Genomic DNA, 24,125 nt, shown 5'->3' on the forward strand with positions numbered 1-24,125 from the left:
ATTATGAAAATACAATGGAGTTACAAACATTCTAAACTTCTCAATAGTATTAAAGGGGATAATTTAATAAAAAATAAGAACCTTTGTCTCAAAGCCCTAGGAGATTATACACAAAAGAGGTATATCAAAAAAACTGACCAATAGCTATATAATGTTATGTCTTGCAAAAAATAGATACTATCCATCATTCAATAGAGTTAGTGAACGCCTACTGAGTCCCTGTTAAGCTGTATTATAAAAATTAACTAAACTCTCTGACACTGCGGCTTCCTTCAACAGAAACTAATTGTTAATGCTGAGTTAACTGGGAAACTAGCAAGTTAAACTCATGAATATATTTTGGCTGCCTGGTATGTGCCTGGCAGTGTGCTTCAGAAACCATGATAAGAAATAAAGTCCACAGAAAATCCAGAGCAATGTTCATGTCTACAAACCACATGCAATCTGACTTTCCTCTTCTGGGAAATTCGGAGTTAGCAAAACCTACAGCAGAAATCCAGGGTGGTACAATATACATTTTGCAGAATCTGTTACTAACTCAGGATTCTTTCCAGAAATCAGTTATGGGTATTCCCTGAAGATGGGCCAACAGTATCATTAGCACATGAAAATAGCTACTATAAGAACAATAATCTCATTTCCTATGAGAAGTTTTGTCCTAAAATTAAATAAACCAGTTAAGATCTCCACAGAGAAGCAGATAAGAGCAACAGTTGGCCAGGGCCATTTGCAATCTGCAAGTCCCGAGTACGACAAAGGAAGTGACACCATATATCAAATCACACACCTGCCCTGTGGGAACAACTAAGATACAGATGAAGGGTATGGCAAAGGACCAAGGGCTGGATCCCATTGGAGAGCAGAGATAAGAGATGACACGTAGCTGTGAACAATAGGCTGAAGTGTGACACTGAGCGTGAACTGAGTGTCCTTCCCAGTTGTGGGTGAAAAACTGAGACTTACACTGAAGGACTCCACATGGCTAGGCTGGAGACTGCATTCTAAAGATCGTATCTTACAGGTCATTGGGTCATAAATGAGTTTTTACAAGTTTGAACTACAATAATAATCATTATCTCTCTCATCCTTGCAGTTAGCTATCTATGACACAGGTTGAGAATTTAAAACCCATTCCACTGTGAGTGGAATGCTAACAGACAATGTGTATTTTTAAATCAATTTTACTTTTGTTTCATTCTGATATTTACAAAAATTGTTTACTTTTTCATAGTTTTGAATAGTTCTCTGCTACTGTCTTTCATTATTTTTTGTTGTTTATGTTTTATTGAAAATAGATTATTCTTTCATATAAGATATCCCAACCACAGTTTCTCTTCTCTCTACTCCCCATAATCCCCACTTCCTCTCTCCTCCAGATCTATTCCCCCTACTTTTCCTCTTCAGAATAGATCAGCTCTCCAAGAGATGACAGTCAAACAGTACAAAACAAGATATAATAAGACAAGGCACAATCCCTCATATCTAGGCTGTACAAAGCATTTTATTACTCTATGCTTCTGTAACCACTCTGCTGTGCATAAAACCCCATATATTTTATGAACAATCTATGTATTTTTTCTTTATTCTTACCTTATTTTAAATCTGTCCATTTCTTTCTCCAGATCTTCTGCTTTTTTTTAACTATATGGCTATCTCATTCCATATATGCATGTCTCATTTTATATATGTATGTATGTAGGATACTAACCACTGTCAATTTTTCATTTAATTTATTTTTTTCCTTCTAGATATTATTTCCTGTTGAAATACCACTACTTATTGTTATTTCTATTTCTCTTGCATCCGTAACCACAAGGCCTAATATTTTGTGACATACTCCACTATCTTTGCTGTTTTTACCTCATAGTTTTTTCTTTAATTTTTTGACTATAATAAAATTATATAAGTCCCCATTCTTTTTTTAATTCCTGTATGCCCTCCTTGGTTCTCTTTCAAAATATGCCCCTACCTTTCATTGATTGTTATTAATTGCATATATATATATATATATATATATATATATATATATATATATATATCTACACAACCTGCTCAGTCTGTATATGTCACTTTTATGGATGTTTTCTGGGAAGACCTTCTAATATTGGATCACCAATTAGTGTGCTCTTTACTCAAGAAGACTATTTCTCCTATTCTCAGTATTTTTAGTGGTATGTAGTTCTTAGTGTAGGATTAAAACCTGTTAGTGTTTTCTCCATTGACTTTGAAATGTTTGTTGTTGTCCTTGTTCAGTTCATTTTTTAGGCAGACATGTTGGTGAAACTGTACAGGAAAAGTTTCTGATGACAGTAAGAGACATAGACTTGCAGAAAACTTCCTAGTACTCTGACTCTTATGATCATTCTGACCCCTCTTTCCTAAAGTTTCCCAAGCCTTATGTATGTGAGTCATATTGGAGATGTATCTATTAGGAGTGGGATCCTAAATCCTACATTTTTATTGTTTATAGTTTTCTGTGATGGTCTCTGTCTGTTACAAAGGTGAGTTTCATTGATGAAAAATGAGGAATACATATATCTCTGGTTTTAAATACAAGTATTGAGTATAGTTAGAGATTATTCTAGTTTACCAAATTGTTTATTTTTGATTCTCCTCCAATAACCATGACTTGATTAGTCCTGGGTAGTTCCCAGTACCAGGCATGATTGATTTCTTGTAAAATGGACGATAAGTCTAGATAAAGAGCAGTTGGTTACTTGCAAGATATGCATGACAATACTGTACCTACAGGGTTATTGAGCCATGCTGGTCATTGTTATGGTTGCTAGGCATCATTTCTGGGTAAGAAGGACTGTTGCTTGCTTCCCTTGTCTGGAAGTTTGAATGGTGCCTCGGATACTATGAAAGTTTGTCCTTAAAGAGGAAACATTCAGAACAGGTTCAGCTCCAGTATGTCTAAGCTATGTGCATAAAGCGCTGGTTGTCTTCAGCACTAAAGACCTGTTCCACCTCTGGGAACAACCAAATGCAATAGCAACAACTTATATAAATATTCACAATAGATTAGGGTAGGCAAACATGACTGACAACTGAAATGGGGGATTCTCATCCCTGGTGCTTTGGTTTATTGTTAGGTGGTCTTCGACTCTTGGAAGGAACATTGTACAGATGAGAAAATTTCTTTTAAACTATATATGTATATTTATGTGTATTATAGATGTTAGGTTAAAAGACAAGAACATCATTCCTTATGAGTTTTCTTGACATCCTTACCATTATTTTACCTCCTCCTTCCTTTCTTCTCTATCTCCATCCTCTGTTTTAAATGGTGTCACGACATTTTTGTCACCATTTCCCTGATCATGTCTCTTGTGCTTGTCATTCCTCTCTCTGTTTAACCCTTACTTTATACACACAGCAAGAAGGTGTAATTTTTTTTTTTACTTTCTGCAATCACTCCAGGATATGTACTGTTATCTAAAGATTCAGAGCTAGGAGCCTATTATGGCAGAGAACATGGAACATTTTTCTTTCTGTGTTTGGGTTACCTCACTCAATATGGTCTTTTTAGTTCCATTCATCTACCTGCAAAGTTCATTATTTCATTTTTTTTGTAACAACTGAATAGTATTTAGAATACATGTAAAACACAATATGGTACCTTCTATTTTCTAGCTATTGCAAATGTAGCAGCAATAAATACAGTGGAATGAGGGTCAAAAGGGTAGAATGTAAAGACATTTTTGGCATATCCAAATGAGTCAGATAACTAGGTCATATGATGGATTTATTTTTACTTTTTGAGGATTCTCTACATTTATTTACATAATGGCTATAACAATTAGTTTTCATACTTAAAGTGCATGAGTGTCCACTTTTCCTCAATTCCCTCCAGTATTTGCTGGCAGTTGTTTTGTTGACCTTATTTTTTTAACTATGGGAGGATGAATTTTCAAGAATTATTTTAATTTTTAAGCCATTTTTATCTTCCTTTAAGAACTTATTGTTCATGTATCTTGCCCTTTCTTAAGTGGGTTATTGTTATTTGATTCTATGTTTTTGTATTTGAAAAGATTCTCTCTTATTCTGTGGGCTTCCTCTTCACCATGTTTATGGTTTGCTTTGTTTTGCTGAAATATTTTAATTGCATGAAATCCCACTTATCAATTCTTGGCCCGACCATTTGAGCAAATGGACTCCTTTTTAAAAAGTACTTTCATACATATTTATCATGGAGAGTACAGCCGTTTGTTCTAACAGGTTCAGTTTTCATGTTTAAATCAAGTTTTACCCATTTAGAGTCAATTTTTTGGCAAGGTGATAGACATGGATCTAATTTCATTTTCTGCAAATGGACATTCAATTTTCCAAGAGTCATTCAGTGAAGATGCTTTCTTTTCTCTAGTTAGTGATTGTGAAATCTTAGTCAAATATTAAATAGTTGAAGTCAATGTGCACTAGTCTCTGGGTATTCAATTTTGTCTCTTTTTGTTTTCATTATTATGACTCGCTATATATTTTAAGTTCTAGATTGGTAACTCTACCAGCATTGTTTTGTTTGTCCAAGATGGTTTCGGCAATCTTGGACTTCTGTGGTTCCATGTGAAATGTGCTGTTGTTCATTATTTTGGAGATTGTATTTTAGTTACATTTCTCCCTTTCTTACCTGTCAGAGGCCCTGGCAATACAGTGATATCTACTGTTGAGATGTCAACCCACCAGAGGAAAGATTCTCTGAGGGAGAAGGACCCATTAAGACAATGCTTGTGGAACCTCGAACTCTGAAAACTGTTTTTTCCTGTGTGTAATTTCACCTGCGCAAAAGTAGCTATGGTGTCTCCCAAATACCTGCATTGTAGTGTGTAATTGCATGTGATGTGTATATGTAATCTCATGATTGCATCTTAATATCTATATTATCCATGAATAGTCAGGAAGAAGACTTCTTATTAAGCTGTGTAATTCTGACATATGAAATACATACTAGGATATGCTTCATAACTAGACCTATTGTCCCACAAGGACTGTGAGATGCTTAAAAGCCTGCTTTGTCCTTTTCCTCAGACTAACACAAGAAAACAGCAATTCTTACCTGATCTCAGACAAACTACACACAATTAGCTCATTTTCACCTCAGAGCATAGTTCAAACAAGACTGAATGTTTCTGTAAATGGATCATTAAGTTAAAAACTTTACAGATATTCATAAGGAAACATTCAAATATTTCTAACCAAGGTTATTAACACAAGACATCCTAAAATACTATGCCAATTTCTATAACTAAACTTGGCTGATAACAAAGGCCAGGAATCACTCTCTACTAAGTTCCCTAGCAATTAGCACTCTACACAGACTTCTAATCTCACTTTATGGTATAAAATTCAAGGTTCACTTAACTGGTTATTGTTTAGGTCTCAAATAACAATTAATCAATTTACCACATCCAAAGAAAATTAGTTTTATATTTAGCTACTACAGGTACAGTTTTACAATTAACCAGGGCTGCAAAGGATTTCTGGTCTTGCAGCCAAAATTAAAAGTTTCCCTTCTTTTTTTGTGTTCTGGGGTTACAAACACGATAAGAGAATTTATTTTTAGGTTGGGACATTTTCAATGTCACTGCCCAGGAAGGTGCAAAGCACCATGTCCCTGCCTGTGTGTTGCCATGGTAAATGGCTCTGCTTCTTATCACTTACCCAAGGAATGCACCTTGACCATGAGTTGTAACTCCTGTAGCCTTTTTACTTGCTGCCTCAAGGCTCTGGTAAAATGTGTATTTAATCTAGGTGAACAAAGAAGCAGAGGATGATTGAAACAGAATTTGACCTAAAGATAATTAGAGACAATTAGAGCAAGGGAATTAGAACTGCAGAATAATAAAGAACATGACCAGAGCAGCGGATGTCTGAATTTATTATGTACCCCTCAGATAGGCTTAATGTTCATTCTTGCTATGCTGTGGATTTTCTCCTTGAACTCTGGGGATAGTCTTGGGAGTGGGTCTCTCAAGTTACAATAATTTTCTCTCTCAAAACCCACCCACTTATCCTTCCCTGCTCTCCTTCAAATTCATGGCCTCCCTTTTCATCAGTTGTTATTGGGGGCCATATATATTTTTATATGCATACATATTTCTAAATAAAATCTACTGAGTTAAAATATTATTACTTGTCTGTATGTTTTCAGTACTGGTCATTTAGCATGGAAGAAATAATTGTTATACTATTCTTTGGAGAGGACCACCTCTCTTGTCTCAAGTTTTCCTCAGTGTCTGCGGTATTTTGGGTAGTGCTAGCATCTTATGAGCTTTTCTCCATGTAGTTTGACATGTTATTTGACATTATCTTTGTTAAGATCATATTTCTATAGCCATTTTACTATAGGATCTCATATTATTAAAGGGATAGAATTCACAGCAAATTCCCTGATCCTCTATCTTGTACATACTTTCTGCCCCCTCTTCTGTTATGTTCACTAAGTCTTAGGTTAGGGAGTGTTTTGCAGATGTACACATTTAACTGAGCATGACAACTCTATATACTGACTGGTTATAGTTTCTGTCGTGTTCTCTATTGATTGCAAAGAGAATTTTTTTCAAGGAAGAATGAAAATTATACTTGGCTGTGTTTATATGGAAAAACATTTACAGACTGTTCTTACAGATTATGTTGTAGATTTTTCTCCAGTAACTATGATTTCCCTATCACTAAATAGTTAACAAGATTTTCACTACCAGACATATTTTATTGTGTGTTGAAAGGTTCTGACATTCGAACATAAAGCTTTTGACTACAGCTAAGAAACATGTGCCACTACTGCAGCAGTAATACTGTCATGCCATGGTGGTCATTTATGTGGTTCGTTGACATCAGAGCTGTGTGGATCTGTTAGTTATAGCTCACTTTTGAAAGCCGGGTGGCATCCTCTGACTCCATAAAATATAGTTTTCAGAGACGAGGCATTCAACACAGTTTCACCTCAACCACTTCTTATCTATATTTCTGAAATACTGGGTGTCTTGATCAATAGGAAATTGCATTCTACTTCTGGGTGTTAAGCAAGGGTAAGAACAATAAACTGTGTATTTTGAGAGTCTCTTATACAGTGGTGGCCAACAACTCAAAAGAGGGCTTCCCTTGTATTGTATTGGACTTTTGCTAGTTAGTCTCTGAGTCTTGGGACAAACACTGATAAGTACAACCCAAATGAGATAATTCATTGAAACTATATATGTATATTTGCAAACTGAATTACATATGTCATAGGCTTGTTTGTTTTGGTAAATAGTATGTTTTTGGCCTTTTTCAGCCATTCATATATCTAGAAAGTTCGTTTATCATTCATTTCATTTAGGTTTTACAAACCTTAATGAAGTATAAGTTTTTAAAATATCCACTTGTAATATTTGTAATTTCTTTGTTGTATGTTGCAACATTTCCCTGTTCATTTCTGAGTCTATTCATTTCAATTTCCTTGTCTTTTGGTTTTAATTTATTCTTTTCTCATATATTACATCTTGACCACAATTTCCTCTCCCTCTACTTCTCTCAGTTCACCCCTCCCCCAAATACCTCTCCTCTCCCACAAATCTATTCCTGCTCCAATTCCCTTCAGAAAAGATATTGTCCTGGGATATCAACCCAACAGGGCATAACAAGTTATAATATGAATAGGCACAAATCCTCATATCAAGGCTAGAAGAGGTAACTTAGGAGGAATGAAAAAGGGTCCCAAGAGCAGACAAATGTCAGAGCTCCACACTCCCCCCTCTCACTGTTAGGAGTCCACAAAAACACCAATCTATATAACCTGGTCACAGAATATGGCCAGTTCATGCTCTGTATCCCTCATTACTATGAGTCTTCACTAAGGTCACCCTTATATATTCTAGGGAGTTTTACTAACTGTATTTCCACATTTTACCTGCCTATGCAGCACAGTTCCAATATTCTATCCCAGTACTTTCTTTTTTTCCTTTTATTTAGTTGAGTCAAGTGTTTGTCCATCTTTTTTATCTTTTCGAAGAACTAACTTCTAATTTTTTTATTCTTTGAATTGTTTATTATTGTTGATTTTTTTTCATTAAATAAGACTCAGATTTATTTTATGTCCTATAATACCCAAACCTATGGGACACTATGAAAGTAGTGCTAAGGGGAAAGTTTATAGCTCTAAGTGCCCACACAAAGAAAACAGAGAAAGCTCACATTAATGACTTAATGAAACACCTGAATCCTCTAGAAAAACAAGGAGCAAACTCATCCATGAGGAGAAGAAGACAGGGAATAATCAAATTGATGGCTGAAATCAACAAAATAGAAACACAAAAAATCAATGCAAAGGATCACTAAAACAAAAGCTTGTTCTTTGAGAAAACAAACAAGATTGACAAACCTTTCCCAAACTCATCAAAAGGTAGAGAGACAACATCCAAATTAACAAAATCAGAAATGAAAAGGAGTGTGTAAAAAAAGAGACTGAAGAAATTCAGAATCATTAGGTCATACTACAAAAGTATGTATTCCACAAAATTGTAAAACATAAAAGAAATGGACAATTTCTTTAGATATATACCACATACCAAAGTTAAATCAATATGAGGTGAGCAATTTAAATAGATCTATAAGCCATTCTGGGCAAGATGATTTTAGTGTAGAATTATACCAGAACTTTCAAAAAGAGTTAATAGCTATACTCCTCAAACACATAATAGAAACAGAAGGGTCATTTTTTATGAGACTACAGTTACGCTGATACCAAAACTGCACAAAGAACTGAAACGAGAAAATAATTACGGACCTACCTTACTCATGAACATCGAAGCAAAAATTATCAATAAAATACTGACAAACCAAATGTAAGAACACATAAAAAATCATCCATTATGACCAAGTAGGCTTCATCCCAGAGATACAGCACTGGTTCAACATACAAAAATCTATCCAAATAATCCATCATATAAATAAACTGAAAGATAAAAACTATATGATCATTTCATTAGATGCTGAAAAAGCATTTGACAAAATTCAACTCTCCTCCATGATAAAGGTCTTGGAGAGATTAGGAATACAAAGATCATAAATAAATATAATAAAGCAATATACAGCAAGCCAACATCTAACATCAAATTAAATGCTGAGAAACTCAAAGCAATTCCATTAAAATCAGGAAGAAGACAAGGCTGTCCATTCTCTCCATATCTTTTTAAGATTATTCTTCTTGAAGTTCTAGCAATAGCAATAAGACAACATAAAGAGATCAAGGGATTCAAATTGGAAATTCAAACTTTTGTTATTTGTAGATGATATCATAGTGTACATAAGTGACCCCAAAAACTCTACCAGAGAACTCCTACAGCTGATAAATACATTCAGTGATATGGCAGGATACAAGATCAATTCAAAAAAATCAGAAATTCTCCTATACACAAAGGACAAAGAAGCTGAGAAGAAAATCAGAGAAACATCACCTTTGATAACAGTCAGAAATAGCATAAAATATCTTGGAGTAACACTAACCAAGGAAGTGAAAGACAAGAACTTTAAGTTTTTGAAGAAAGAAATTGAAGAAGATATCAGAAAATGGAAAGCTCTTCAATGTTCTTGTACAGGTAGGCTCAATATAGTAAAAATGGCAATTCTATCTAAAGCAATCTATAGATTCAATACAATCCCCATCAAAATACCAACACAATTCTTCACAGACCTCGAAAGAACAATAATCCACTTCATATGGAAAAACAAAAAACCCAGGATAGACAAACAATCCTATACGATAATGAAAATTCCGGAGGCATCACCATCCCTGACATTAAGGTCTATTACAGAACTACAGTAATGAAAATAGCTTGGTACTGGCAAAAAAAACAGAGATGTTGACCAATGGAATTAAGTTGAAGACCCAGCTATTAATCCACATACCTATGAACACCTGATTTTTGACAAAGAAGCCAAAATCATACAATAGAGAAAAGAAAGCATCTTCAACAAATGGTTCTGGCATAACTGGATGTCAACTTGTAGAATAATGAAAATAGATCAATATCACCATACACAAAACTCAAGTTCAAATAGATTAAAGATCTTAATATAAATCTGATCTCACTGAACCTGATAGAGAAGAAAGTGGAAAGTAGCCTTCAATGCTTGGGCACAGGAGATCACTTCCTAAATATAACCCCAGTAGCACAGACAATAAGAGCAACAGTGAATAACTGGGATGTCCTAAAAAGAGAAGCTTCTGTAAAGCAAAGGACACAGTCAATAAGACAAAGGCAGGCTACTGAATAGGAAAACCAAAATTGGACAGAGAACCAATCTCCAAAATATATAAAGAACTCAAGGAATTAGATATTAAAATTCTAAATAATCCAATTAAAAATGGTGTACTGAACTAAACAGAGAATTCTCAACAGAAAAATTTCAAATGGCCAAAAGATACTTAAGGACATGTTCAGCTTCCTTAGCTCTCAGGGAAAGGCAAATAAAAACAACTCTGAGATACCAATTTACACCTATCAGAATGGCTAAGATCAAAAACACTAATGATAGCTTATGCTGATGCTGGAGATGATGTGGAGTAAGGGGAACACTCACCCATTGCTGTTGGGAATGCAAACTTGTGCAACCACTTTGGAAATCAGTATGGCAGTTTCTCAGAAAATTGGGAATCAACCTTCCTTGGGATTCAGTAACACCACTCTTGGGAATATACCCCAAAGTTGCTCAATCACACTACAAAAGCGTTTGTTTAACTATGTTCATAGCAGCATTATTTGTAATAGTCAGAACCTGGAAACACCCTAGATGACTCTCAACTGAAGAATGGAAATAGAAAATGTGGTACATTTACACACTAGAGTATTACTCAGCAATAAAAAACAATGACATATTAAATTTTTGAATGGAATTATAAAACACTACCCTGAGTGAGGTAACCCAGACCTCAAAAGATGAATATGGTACCTATTCACACATAAGTGGATTCTAGTCATAAACAAAGGACATTGAACCTATCGTTCATGATCCAGATAAGCTAAGTAATAAGGAAAACCCAAAGAAAAACACCTGGGAATTGGAAACAATTCCCTGACAAGATTGACTGAAAAAACTGGGAACACAGGGTTGAAGTGTAGAAGGAATGGGAGAAGGGGAGGGTTGAGGAAAATTTGAGAGAATGGGATATTAAAGAAAAAGTAAGGATAGATATGAGAGCAAGGAAAAATATATCTTGATTGTGGGAGCCATTATGGGGTTAGCAAGAAACCTGTCTCGAGAAAACTTTCCAGGAATCTTCAAGGATGACCCCAGCTAAGACCATAAGCAATAGAGGGGAGGGTACCTGAACTGGCCTTGCACTGTAGTCAGAGTGATGATTATCTTAAATATCACTATAGAACCTTTTTTTTTTCAACAATAGATGGAAACAGAGGCAGAGAGCCAAATCGGAGCTCTGGACTGAGTTCCCAAGGTCCAGTTGAAGAGTGGAAGGAGTGAGAGTATAAACAAGGAAGTCAAGACCATGAGGGGTTCACTCACTGAGGCAGTTTGCCTGAGCTAATGGAAGCTCACCAACACAAACTCTACTGGGAATGAATGAGCATGGGATCAAACTAATCCCTCTGAATGTGGTTGACAGTTGGTGCAGACTGAAGGACCAGTGACAATGGCACTGGGATTTGTCTCTACTGAATGTACTGGATTTTTGGAATCCTATTCTCTTTGGATGTATACCTTGCTCAATCTCAATGCAGTAGAGATGGGCCTTGGACTTTCCACAGGCAGGATGCCTTGCCCTCTCTTAGGATTGGAGGAGGTGGAGTGGGAGGGTGTGTGGAGAAAGTGGGAAAAGGGGAGGGAGTGGGAATTTGAGATGGTATTTTTTATAGTAAAAAAATAAAGTATAATAATAATAAAATATTTTAAAGCATTAAAATAATGTTAAAACATAGATAGATGATAGATAGATAGATAGATAGATAGATAGATAGATAGATAGATAGATAGATAGATAAAATGTTGGCATAACTTAAGAATTTTCATAACATGAGACACATCTGCTCCTGGCCACACCAATTACTTCAAGAGGAAGATGGGTATCAAAGAGGTTTCTTATCATGTTTATTAGCCATTTGGGCAAGATACTGTTCTTGCCTGGTTTGCTTAATATTATGCTGTATGAATTGAACATGCAGGACCCACAGAAAATTGACTGCTAAAATTGCGTAAGGGTGAGACTGTCCTTCAGGGTTCGTGTTTCATGAAAGAGTCTTCAAGACATTCTGCAGTACATAGAAGAGAGAAGCTGATTGACTTTGCCAATGCAAGGCAGAACAGATCTTCAGATTGCCTGCTTCATGGAAAAGTCTGCTAGATATTATGGGCCTGTAGGCTGAAGATGATGCTCCAACAATACAGAAGAACTTTGGGTGACTGTCCAGGCAGCGAGATGTCTCTGTCAATTCTAGAGTTTTAGAAGTTGCTTACAATGCATTTCCTATTAACTTAGGTAATATATCTTTCTGGGGTCTCTGATGGAGTTGAATAGATATTTATAACTATAGTTTTCCTTAGTTATTATAAAAGATAAAGTATATATAAATGTTAGAACTTTAATTCTTGCTTGATACCTATCTTGTTATACGTTATTTTACTATGTTAAATTTAAAATCCTCCTTTTTTTAAAACAGAATAGGAGAAATAGTATGGGAATCCCTTCTGTATATGTGTATATGTGTTGCTTTTGTTGGTTAATGAATAAGAAGCTGTCATGGGCCTGTACACGGAAGAATAGAGGTAGGTGGGAAAAACTAAACAGAAGGCTAAGAGAAAGAAGGAAGAGTCAGAGAGATATGATGTACCCACCAGAAGGGAAAGATGCAAGTGTCAGCCAGATCCTTGCCAGTAGACCATGAGCCTCATGGTAAAATATAAAATACTAGAAATGGTTTAATTAAATATGTAAGAGCTTGCTAGAAATACAGTAGAGTCATTGTCCAAGCAGTGTTTTAAATAATATAGTTTCTGTGTGATTATTTGGAATTTGAGCTGATGATTAGCCTGGAACAAACAAGCATCCTCCTACAACCCAATATGACCATTCTCACAAAAATAATACTTTTCCAAGAATGTGAACAATCTTTCTATCTGCCAATCTCTTCAACTCTTTCTTGAGTATTTAACATATCCATTGTCAATTGTATTTACATTTTTTGCTATGTTTATTACAAAGAAAAAAATATTAATTGATAGTCAAGGCAGTTCTGATTCATTGTAAATGGTACATTTCTGGTCCTTTTTTCCTGTAGATTTAGGCATAGAGGAAAAATAACTATTTTGAGTGTTGATGTTTCCCATCACTGTAGGTGGATGCAAATAAAGCAGCTCCACACCAGCTCAGAGTTAGGTAAAATAAAGGGCAATTTATTTAAGGGAGAGGAGAAATCACAGATCAACAGCCCTCATGCTTGGTTATGATATCAAACCATTTTCTTAAGGATATAATGTGAAAAAACAAAGTTAATTCCCCAAATCAAATAAACGGGTGTATAAGAAAAATCACATAAGCCCTACAGTATACCACCCATAGTGTAAGCAAAATGGTTATAAATTCCTAGATCGTGATATCATCTGCCATCGTATAATTATCAAATTTATTAATTTATTTATATATACCCCCATTAGGAGATTTCAGTGAATTGTTGTAGATTTAGTATTCTTTATTGGCCAGCAGGTGTTGTGGGTGTGGCCAGTTGCGGTGGTCAAGAGACATGACTAACTAAGGCATGAACAGTACCTCTCAGTTCCGCACATTGGTGCCTGCTTAAATACTGACAAATATGCTTTGTTTGACAAATTAAGCACAGTTATTCAGAGCAATTAAAGTGATTCCTTACACAGAGAGAACTTTTTGGTAGCCAGAATATGAAAGAAATCAAAGCTTGCTGGCAGTCATTAGTTGCAAACGGGCCTGTGCACAGCTGGCAGATGTGACACCATGGGGGTCATGGTGAGAAAAAAAATCCAGGAAGCTGGAAAGACTGAAGGAGCCTGCTCTGGGTGGGGCAGTCTCGCTGCTGGCTGGAAAGGGGGCAGCGGGAAGCCATGAGCCTGTCCCAATAGGTGCAATCTCAAACTCATGTTGGGAGGGTGGGCAGATGTAGGGGAATATGAAAAATGTAGCCCCACACCAGCTCAGAATTGAGTTTAATAAAGAGTTCTTTATTTAGTGGAGGACTCACATATCATAGTCCTTTGCACGAATGGGGAACAGAAACCGAATCCAGCAGCCAGGCAAGAGAGGCAAAAGAGGGGACAGGTGAGCAAATACGTTTTTGGTACCTAAGGCTACACCCAAGCTAATCCAGCATCTCAAAGCCCATTGACTAAAAGCGGTTCCCCAGCACATCACTAAAATGTTTATTACTTCTATGAATCTTCATGCAGACTTAGGATCTCTTGCATAAAGCATCATGTCATCTACAAATAAGAATACTTTAATGTAGCATTTTACCATATATTTTCCTTGTCTTGTCTTATTTCTCTAGCTAAGATTTCAGTTATCACATCAACTAAGAGTAGAGAAAATGGGTATAATTCATGTTGTTATTGGCTTTTGTCGAAATGCATAGAGAAGGATTATTTAAATAAGACTTGTATTTACTCATGGGAAATAATATTAACAACTGACAGGGTCTCATGAAATTAATAATTTTGCACAGTAAAGTCAACAGTTACTCGAATTCAGGTACAATTTTCAGAATGGAAGAGAAATCCTTCCTAACTACACATCAAAAAGACATAATAACTCATAATCCCAAGCAACAAAAGTCAGTTAAATTAGTGTTACTTAATGAAATTAGCAGATAATAAGTGATAGACAATGTACAAGTGTTAAATAAACTTATGAAAAAATAAATATCCAAAGTGACCAGAGAAACATTGATCAAAGTATGGGATTTTTAGCTACTCCTAGTACGAACAGGTATTACTAAAACAAATAACAAATGTCGGAAAGAATGCTGAAAACTGTGAAATTGACTCATTGCAGAGAAAAGCAGAAACTAATCTAGCCATTTGGGGGCTCAGTATAGAATTTACTGACAGACTAAAAGTAGATTCACAATTACAATGAGAATAAGGGGCAGAAAAACTTCAGAGGCAATAAGCAAAATTTGCCAAAATCTGAACATTTTGAATCATAACTCCTATTTCCCTGGTTACACTAGAAAGGGAAGCAGAAGATTCTCCCCTGCCTCTTTGGGATTTAAAATACCTTTTAAAATAGTAAAGATATCACAACTTTGCTGATGCCCATTAAGAGCTAGCTGCTTATTCATAGAAAAATGGAGGGTAAATCTATCTCTGACTCTGACTGGAGGAATGATACTCTAGTCTGTTTCAATGTTTTCAAATTACATACTATTGTCTCTTCCCATAAGAATAAATTCAGTGGACCTGTGGATCACCTGATGAATCCTGATCTCTGAAGATGTGCTAACAAAATGGGAAGCGTGATCATTCTCATATTGAGAGGATATCTTTACCTTTCCCAGTAAACACTCTCCTACCACCATTTCTAACAGAGCTTCAGGCATGGCGCCTATCCATTTTCCTGAGCTCTGACTCAAAGAAGCATGTTTTCCTTTTATTTAAATTATTTTACTTAAATTATTTTGCTAAAAAGACTTAAACTCATTTACAGAACTACAGAACTGAAAGCAGTCTGATACTGGCATAGAAAATATAGGAGGACCAATGGATTAAAATAGAAGAGTCAAATATTAATCCACACATCTGTGAACACCTGATATTTTACAAGGAATAAAACTATATAAAATAGAGAAAAGAAAGCATATTCACCAAATTATGCTGGCATAACTGGATATCGACATATAGAAGAATGAAAATAGAACCATATCTATCAACATGCACAAAACTCAAGTCCAAATGAATAAGAAAAACTCAATATAAAACCACCACACTGAACTTTATAGAAGAGAAAATGGAAAGTACACTTGAATGCATTGGTACGGGAAACCACTTATGAAATATAACCCCAGGAGCAAAGATACTGAGAGTAGCAATAAATAAATGGGACCTCCTGAAACTGAAAAGCTTCTGTAAAGCAAAAGACTTGGTCAAAAAGATAAAAGACAGCATACAGAGTGGGAAAAGTTCTTCACGAGCCCCACATTGGACAAAGGGTTGATCTCCAAAATATACAAAGAATTTAAGAAATTGGCCAGCAAAAGACCAAATAATCCAATAAAAAATAGGATGCAGACATAAACATAGAATTAATTGTTAATATATGAACATAAAATAGTTGAAAGACTCTTAAGGAAATGATCAGAAGCCATAGCAGTCAGAGAAATGCAAATCAAAACAACACGGAGATTCCACCTGTCAGAATGGCCAAGATCAAAGACACTGATCTTTGATGCTATGCTGAATAGCATTGGGTAAAGGAAACATTCCTCCATTGCTGGTGGGAGTGCAAACTGTTTCAGCTCCTTTGGGAATCAGCATAGTGATTTCTCAGAAAATTAAGAAAAAACCTACATCAAGAACTGGCAATATCACTTTGTGGTTTATACCCAAAGGATGCTCAATCAAACCACAAAGACATGTGTTCAATTATACTCATAGTAGCATTATTTGTAGGATCGAGAACCTAGAAATAATCTAAATGCCCGCTCAACTGAAGAATGGATAAAGAGGATGTAAGTCATTTACGCAATGGAATACTACACAGTAAAAAAAATAATGACATCTTGAAACTTGCAGGCAAATGGGTAGATTTAGGAAACATCATATTGAGTGAGGTAACCCTGGCCCCGAAAGACAAATATAGTATTTGCTCACTCAACAAATATAATATTTACTCACTCATAAGTGGCTTTTATAGTAAAGCAAAGGAAAACCAGCTGACAATTTGTAATAGATGTACCACTTGTTCATTCCTGGTAGCTCAGACATAAAATAATCACAATCACACAGAAACTATATTATTTAAGACACTGCTTGGCCAATGACTCTAGTATATTCCTAGCAAGCTCTCTTACATGTTAAATTAAATCAGCTTCGTTATTTTATATTTTACCACGAGGTTTGTCGCCTACCAGCAAGGTTCCATTATGTGTCTGTCTCTGGTGGGGCTATGTGGCTTTTCCTGACTCCACTTTTTTTCTTCCAGCACTCAGATTAGTTTTCCCCACCTACCTCTATTCTGCCCTGCACAGGCCTAAGACAGTTTCTTTATTAACAAATGTATTAACAGCATACAGAGGGCAATCCAACATCACCTCCCCCTTTCTGTCTAAATAAAAAGACAGGGTTTAATTTTAATATAACAAGATTACATACAATACAACAAGTATCAAGCAAGAATTACAGTTGCAACATTTGTATCTACTTTATCTTCCATCATAACTAAGGAAAACTATAATTATATCTATTTATTCTTCAGCTCCATCAAAGACTTTAAGAGGATATAATATTATCTAAGTAAACATGAAGTGCATTGTAAGCAACTTCCAAAACCCTAGGATTGACAGAGACATGTTGCTGACTGCACAGTCACCCAAAGTTCTTCTATACCATTGGAGCATCCATCTTCAGCCTATAGGCCCATAGTATCAGGCACACTTTCCCATGAAGCAGGAAATTTAAAAGACAGTTCCGCCTATACTGGCAGTTTGTCCGTCACATTTTTCTGTGTCCTGCAGAATGTCTTGCAGACTGTTTCATGAAGCAGGAACCCCAAAGGGCAGTCTCATGTTTAGGCAAGTTCAGCAATCATTCTCTGTGGGTCCTGCATGTCCAGTTCACAGAGCATACCATAAATCAGTCCAGGCAAGAGCAGCTTTTTGCCAAAGTGGTTAACAAACTCAATGAGGAGCTTCTTTGATGCCAATTTTTATTTTGGAGTAATCAGTGCTACCAGAACCAGATGTGTCTCAATGTCATGAAAAGTTAGTGATTAAAGCATTTTAAGTGCCATAATCTGTATCTTTTTGAAGTGGTGGAAGAATACCTATCTATCTAAAATATATTCTTTGTACATCTAGAAACTTAACTAACTTGTCTATAAAATTGATTATATAGATATCTCTCTATTAGCCTATATTTCTTAATTATACATTACATTTTAAAATGAGCTGCAAAAACACAATACTTTAATCAAGAGCAGAAATATAATATTTAACAAAATTAACCTTAAATTTGTATCAATAAACCAAGATCCACACCAATGCAAATCTCTATAGCATATCTCTCTTTAAAGTTAAACAAACATTTATGAACAATATTTGGGAATACAGGCATAGTTCCCTCCAAACTGCTTCCTGCTTTTTGCTAGGTGAGGTATTTTTGGGAGTATTCATGGCGACCTTGCAAGGGTTTAATGTCATTAAACTGCATTAGTCTGGAAGGCTCCCACAGGTTCTCATCCTCTGTGGGGAAAAAAAAAGAACCTCATTCCAAAGCAGCATATTCTTAGACTCCAATTTTTAAGTCATGAAATCTTTAAAACTTATATGTTGGATTAGTTTAACAGTTCCCAGAATCAAGCATCATTCTGTAGTCAAAAAATTCAAAGAAAACACAATAATATACATAATCCAGACTATCAACACATGGTGCCAACATGGACAACTAAATCCATTTAAAACAGAGATTTTGGGAAGAAATTATAGACACAAAAGAAAAAGTTAAGCACAGCTGCATAGTATCAGCATTTTCTCAGGTAGGCTCTGTTTGTCAGAGGCAATCTCATCTTATTTAAAAGAGGCTTTCTGACTCAGCTTTAGCTGCAAAAACCTTGCAGTCCTTTTAAGAGCCCCTCACCACAAACAACTTAAAGATGTTTATGAATAGCTGACAGCATGCTTTTTGGTGGTGACAAAGACCTTAAATCTTTATAGAGTTTTGGCAATAAACATGGCTCTCACCAGTACCTCTGCCATGAAGCTAGACTCTCAGAAAGCTAGGGAATGGGGTAGATCCAGTTGTCAAAGCCATGGTTTTAATCCTAACCATATTGCTTAGCAAAGTAAAGACTCATGTGGTCAGAAAAAGAGATATAGAGTAAATATAGATTCAGATGAAGAAAACATCTATATGGTTTACAGTGTGTTCAAAAATATGTGTAGGCTTTGGAGAGAAAAGAAAAAAGATAAAGTTCTTTAAAAAAAGGAAGAGAATAGTTGGGTGTGGTAGCACAAACCTTTAATCCCAGAACTTGGGAGGCAGAGGCAAGCAGATCTCTTTGAGTTCAAAGACAGCCTGGTCTACACAGTGAGATCTAGGACTGCCAAAGATGAACAGAGAAACCTTGTCTCGAAAAAAACTAAAAATTAAAATAAAAATAAATAAAATAGAGTTTAAAATAAAGTCACATAAAGTCACAGAGAGTCTGAATACTGTATGTTATTGTATTGTATTGTTTTCAAATGATTTGATGGCTGAGGAAGGAACAACAGCTGCTTAAAGGCAATTGATTACAAATGTTCCTGGATTAATAAAACAAACATATTTTGAAATGTTTTGACTTCAAAATTTAAGTCAAAAGATAGGTTACATTAGATAAGAGGTTTTGATTTTGTTTCTACAGGAAGTGAGAGGCCGTGGATTCATTCTGGTTTAAGAAAAATCAGGTTCGGTCAAGGAAGCCCCCTGAAAAATCTATGATAAAAGCGGATGACCCAGATGATCCAACATTTCAGAGAACCTCTGTGGGAGTTTCCCGTGAGTTCTACATCCAGAACAGCTTCAAGACTGCAGGTTGAGATTATTATCATAGACTATTCCAATGAGGACTTGGCTATAATTCTAAATTTTCTTTAGTTCCCCTTAAGATTATCAGCACCCTCAATCAGCAGGAAGTAGCCTGGAAAACTAAATCCACATTTGCAAAAATGGATTATGGATGTTTATCTTTGTTTAGAGTGTTAGTTACAAGTTTTTATGGATAATGATCAATAGAAAAGGCTAAACAAAGGCAATTAGATTCAGAGTTCTTGTTTTGAATAAAAGGGGGGATTACTGTGAGACAATAGTCTTTTATTGATTTAATAAAATGCTGATTGGCTAGTAGTCAGGTAGAAAGTATAGGTGGGGTAACAAAGCAGAAAAGAATACTCAGGGCAACCATAAAAGGAGAATTCTGGGATGAACAAAAAGTCAGTGTGCAGTTGTAAACCAGATGCAGAGGATGCAAAATGAGAATGCCTTGCTGATAAAAGGTACCAAGGCATGTGACTGATACAGACAAGAATTATGGGCTACTGTAAGTTATAGGAGTTAATAAGAAGCCTGAACTAATAGGGCAACCAGCTTATGATCAATATAGACTTCTGAGTGTTTCTTTGGGACTGAATGGCTGCAGGACTGGGCAGGACAGAAATCTCAGGCAACAACAATTCACAACTCCAGAGAACCTAGACAACAGTGAGGACCCAAGACAGACATACATGGACAGAATCTACATAGAAAGCAGAAAAAGCAAGATCTCCTGAGTAAACTGGGAACAAGACGATCACAGGAGATCATGCAGGGTGGGTATATCTTACTCAGGATGACTTTTTTCTTACATCCATCCATTTGCTTTCAAATTTCTTTATGCTATTTATTGACAGCTGGATAAATCTCCATTGTGTATTTTGCCACATGTTCTTTATTCATACTTTAGTTGAGGGATATATAGAATATTTCCAATACCTGACCATTGTAAATAAAAGTTTTATGAGCATATGAACACAGTTGAACAAATATCCTTGTGGTTGTATGGAATATTCTTTGGATATATTGCAAGGAGTGGTATGTCTGGGTTTTGATGTAGGTCAATTCCCTAATTTCTGAGAAAGCACTACATTGATTCCCAAAATGGCCACTCAAGTTTGCCTTCCCACCAGCAAATGAAAAGTGTTATCCTTGCTCCACATCCTCACCAATATGACCTGTCTTTTGTGGTTTTGATTTTAGCCATCCTGAGAGTTGGAAGATGCAATCTCAGAGTCCTTTTGATTTGCATTTCCCTGATGGTTACAGGTGTTACACATTCCTTTAAGCACTTCTGGGTCATATGAGATTGCTTTGTTGAGAATTCTCTGTTTAGATCTATATCCTGTTTTTTAAATGGATTATTTGGTTTCCGGACATCTAGTTTCTTGAGTTGTTTAATATATTTTGAAATTTAGTTCTCTGTCAGATGTCAAGTAGGTTAAAAGTTTCTCCCATTCTACATGCTGCTATTCTTTACTATTGATGGTGACTTTTGCCTTACAGAAACTTCGTAGTTTCATGAGGTCACATTTATTAATTGTTGATCTTAGTGCGTGTGTTATTAATGTTGTTTTCAGAAAGTTGTCTCCTATACCAATTCATTCAAGGCTCTTCCACACTTTTTTCCTATGTCCCAACCCACAAATATACCCTCTCCCATGATCCTCATGCTCCCAATTTACTCAGGAGATCTTGCTTTTTTACTTACTATGTAGATTAGATCCTTTTATGTCTGTCTTAGGGTCCTGGTTGTTGTATAGGTTCTCTGGGATTGTGAATTGCTGCTGCCTGAGATTTCTGTCCTGACCAGTTCTGCAGTCATTCAGTCCCAAAGAAGCACTCAGAGGTCTATGTTGAGGTATATGCTAAAATTGGTCTTGAGTTTTGTGCAAGATGATTAATATGTATCTATGTATCTTCTTCATGCAGATTTCCTGTTAGACCAGACAATATTTTTTGTAGATTATTTCTCCATTGTACAACTGTGGTGTCTTTGTGAAGAATCAGGTGTTGATGAATTCTCAGATTTAAATCTGGATCTTTGCATTTATTCCATTGATATACCTGCCTTTTTTATACTAATACTATGTGGTTTATAGTACTATAGCTCTGTAAAGCTAGAAATCAGAAATGGTTATACCTCTGGAAGTTCTTTTAATGTACAGAATTGTTTTGCCTATTCTGGGTTTTTGTTTTTCCAACTTGAATACTGTTTTTTCTTGGTATGTAAAAAATTGTGTCAAAATTTTATGGAGATTATATTGAATCCATAGATTGTTTTTGGTAGGATGTCCATCTTTACAATGTTAATCCTATAGATCTGCAAACATTGAAGTTATTTCTGTCTTTTGATATCTTCCTCAATGTCTTTATTTAAAAAATTTTTGTTAATGTCATATGGATATTTCTCTTGCTTGGTTATAGTTAATCCAAGGTATTTCATATTATTTGTGGTGTTGTTGCCCTGATTTATTTCTCTGTCTAGGTGGTTATGTTTTAAACAATATCAGGAAACAAAGAAATGAATGATGATGATCAGCTTGCATTTTCCTTTTCATTCAGTACAGAATCACCATCCCTCATCCCAGTACTATTAGTCATAAACATTTAGTGTTTGTCCTTTGAATTCAATTAACCTAATTTAGGAAGTATAGCCCAGATGTGCATGAAGATTTGTTTACATTTTGATTCTAAATCCCATCAAATCCACAATCTAGATTAATCATCACACAAAAGAATATGATATAAAAGCAGATGAGAATATGTCTAGAAAACTGAAGGGGATTAAGAAGTGTGAAAATAGGAAGAAGGGATTTGAGGACATCAGAGTCAAAACATGAATGTGTCCTTTTGAAATCCAGTAGAAGCTCCAGTGAACACATGGTAGCAAAGCTAAAATTATTCCATGAAAAAACCTATCCATTTATCCTCACAAAGGTATAGATTATGAAAGCTTTGGAAATTTAAAAAATCTTGGCAGAAAATTGAGAAGTTGGGGAAAATACAAGAATATGAGCTCATTTGGTTTCTTCCACAATGTTTGACAAAATTATCAGAAATATATTTACATATTTAGCCAATTAATACATTTCTTCCTAGTAAAATCTCACAGGAAAAATATACTGATCAAGAAAATAAGGAGCAGATGATGCAGTATATAGCTTCTAACTGACCAAATATAACCAGGATGAGGACATGTCCTGATTGTTCTTTGAATCTAGCAAAATTCCTAAGACTCATGCCTTTTAGAGAAAATAAGTAATAGTGAGAGCAATGGCTATAAAAATAAGATTGGAGGCATAATAAGGAATATGGCTTTTATAAGGCAGACTTTTAAATGTTGCTGTTTTATGTATGAAAATGGTTTAAGACCAAATATTAAGTGTGCTGCTATAAAATATCAGCAACAATTCAGTATTCTTCTACTTCATGTTTTTTCTGACTCATTTAAAAAAGTTGTCTTTTTACTGAACTGTTCATCACATTTTTACATTTTCAATGCAAAATAATGAGTTTTTGAGGGATTTTTCTGAGTTCCCCCAATATGCTAACAAAACGTATGTTTATTTGTTTTTTCATTTTTTTCTAAGATGGACACTTCAAAAGAAAATGATTAATAAAGTGAAATTTCTTCTATGTGGAAATATGAAGTAAGCATTAGTTGAAATCATTCTTTTTAGAGTGTTTATTCATAAAAAAGTAAACTTTAATTCATCGCTTACCATGAAATTTTGAAAATAAAAATAACAACATTTAAAATTTACAATTTTTAAATTTGTGATTAAATAAGAAAAAAATGACTTAATTTGGTTTCCTGTTACCTAACAAGAAACATCTTTAATACATTTGCAATTTTAAAATTTAGATGGAACTCAATAATAAATATGAAACTCAGAGAGACAGATTTTATGTGTAAGTTTTAGAGAATTGGGAATATCATTTTTATTATCTAATTTAGGTAATTTGTCAATATTCCCTCAATATTACCAAAATTTACCAAAGTTATTGTAAATGTGTCTGATTAGATAAAGTGTGGGTGAATGGAGAAAAAAAAACAGTTTCTAATAAGATTATTTAAATATTTGAATAAATTACATTTATATATGTGTGACAGGCATGTGTCCATATATTTGTAACCTAAAATAATTACTAGGAAAATAGAGAAGCAGTACAAGTTTGGGGAAAGCATAGATTGCACAGCTATATTTTGATTTCAAACAGTAATTCGTGCCATGATGTGAAATGAGTCAAATAACATTTTTCAGATTATTTTGCTAATGATTAAGACCCTACTATCTGTATATAAACTATCTACATTCTTCTGACACTGAAATACAATTCTTCTCATTTCTAAGTTTAAAACATATAGAAAGAGGTAA

The sequence above is a fragment of the Myodes glareolus genome, chromosome 3 (genome assembly GCF_982192425.1).
Source record: "Myodes glareolus chromosome 3, mMyoGla1.1, whole genome shotgun sequence".
NCBI classification, from domain to species: domain Eukaryota; kingdom Metazoa; phylum Chordata; class Mammalia; order Rodentia; family Cricetidae; genus Myodes; species Myodes glareolus.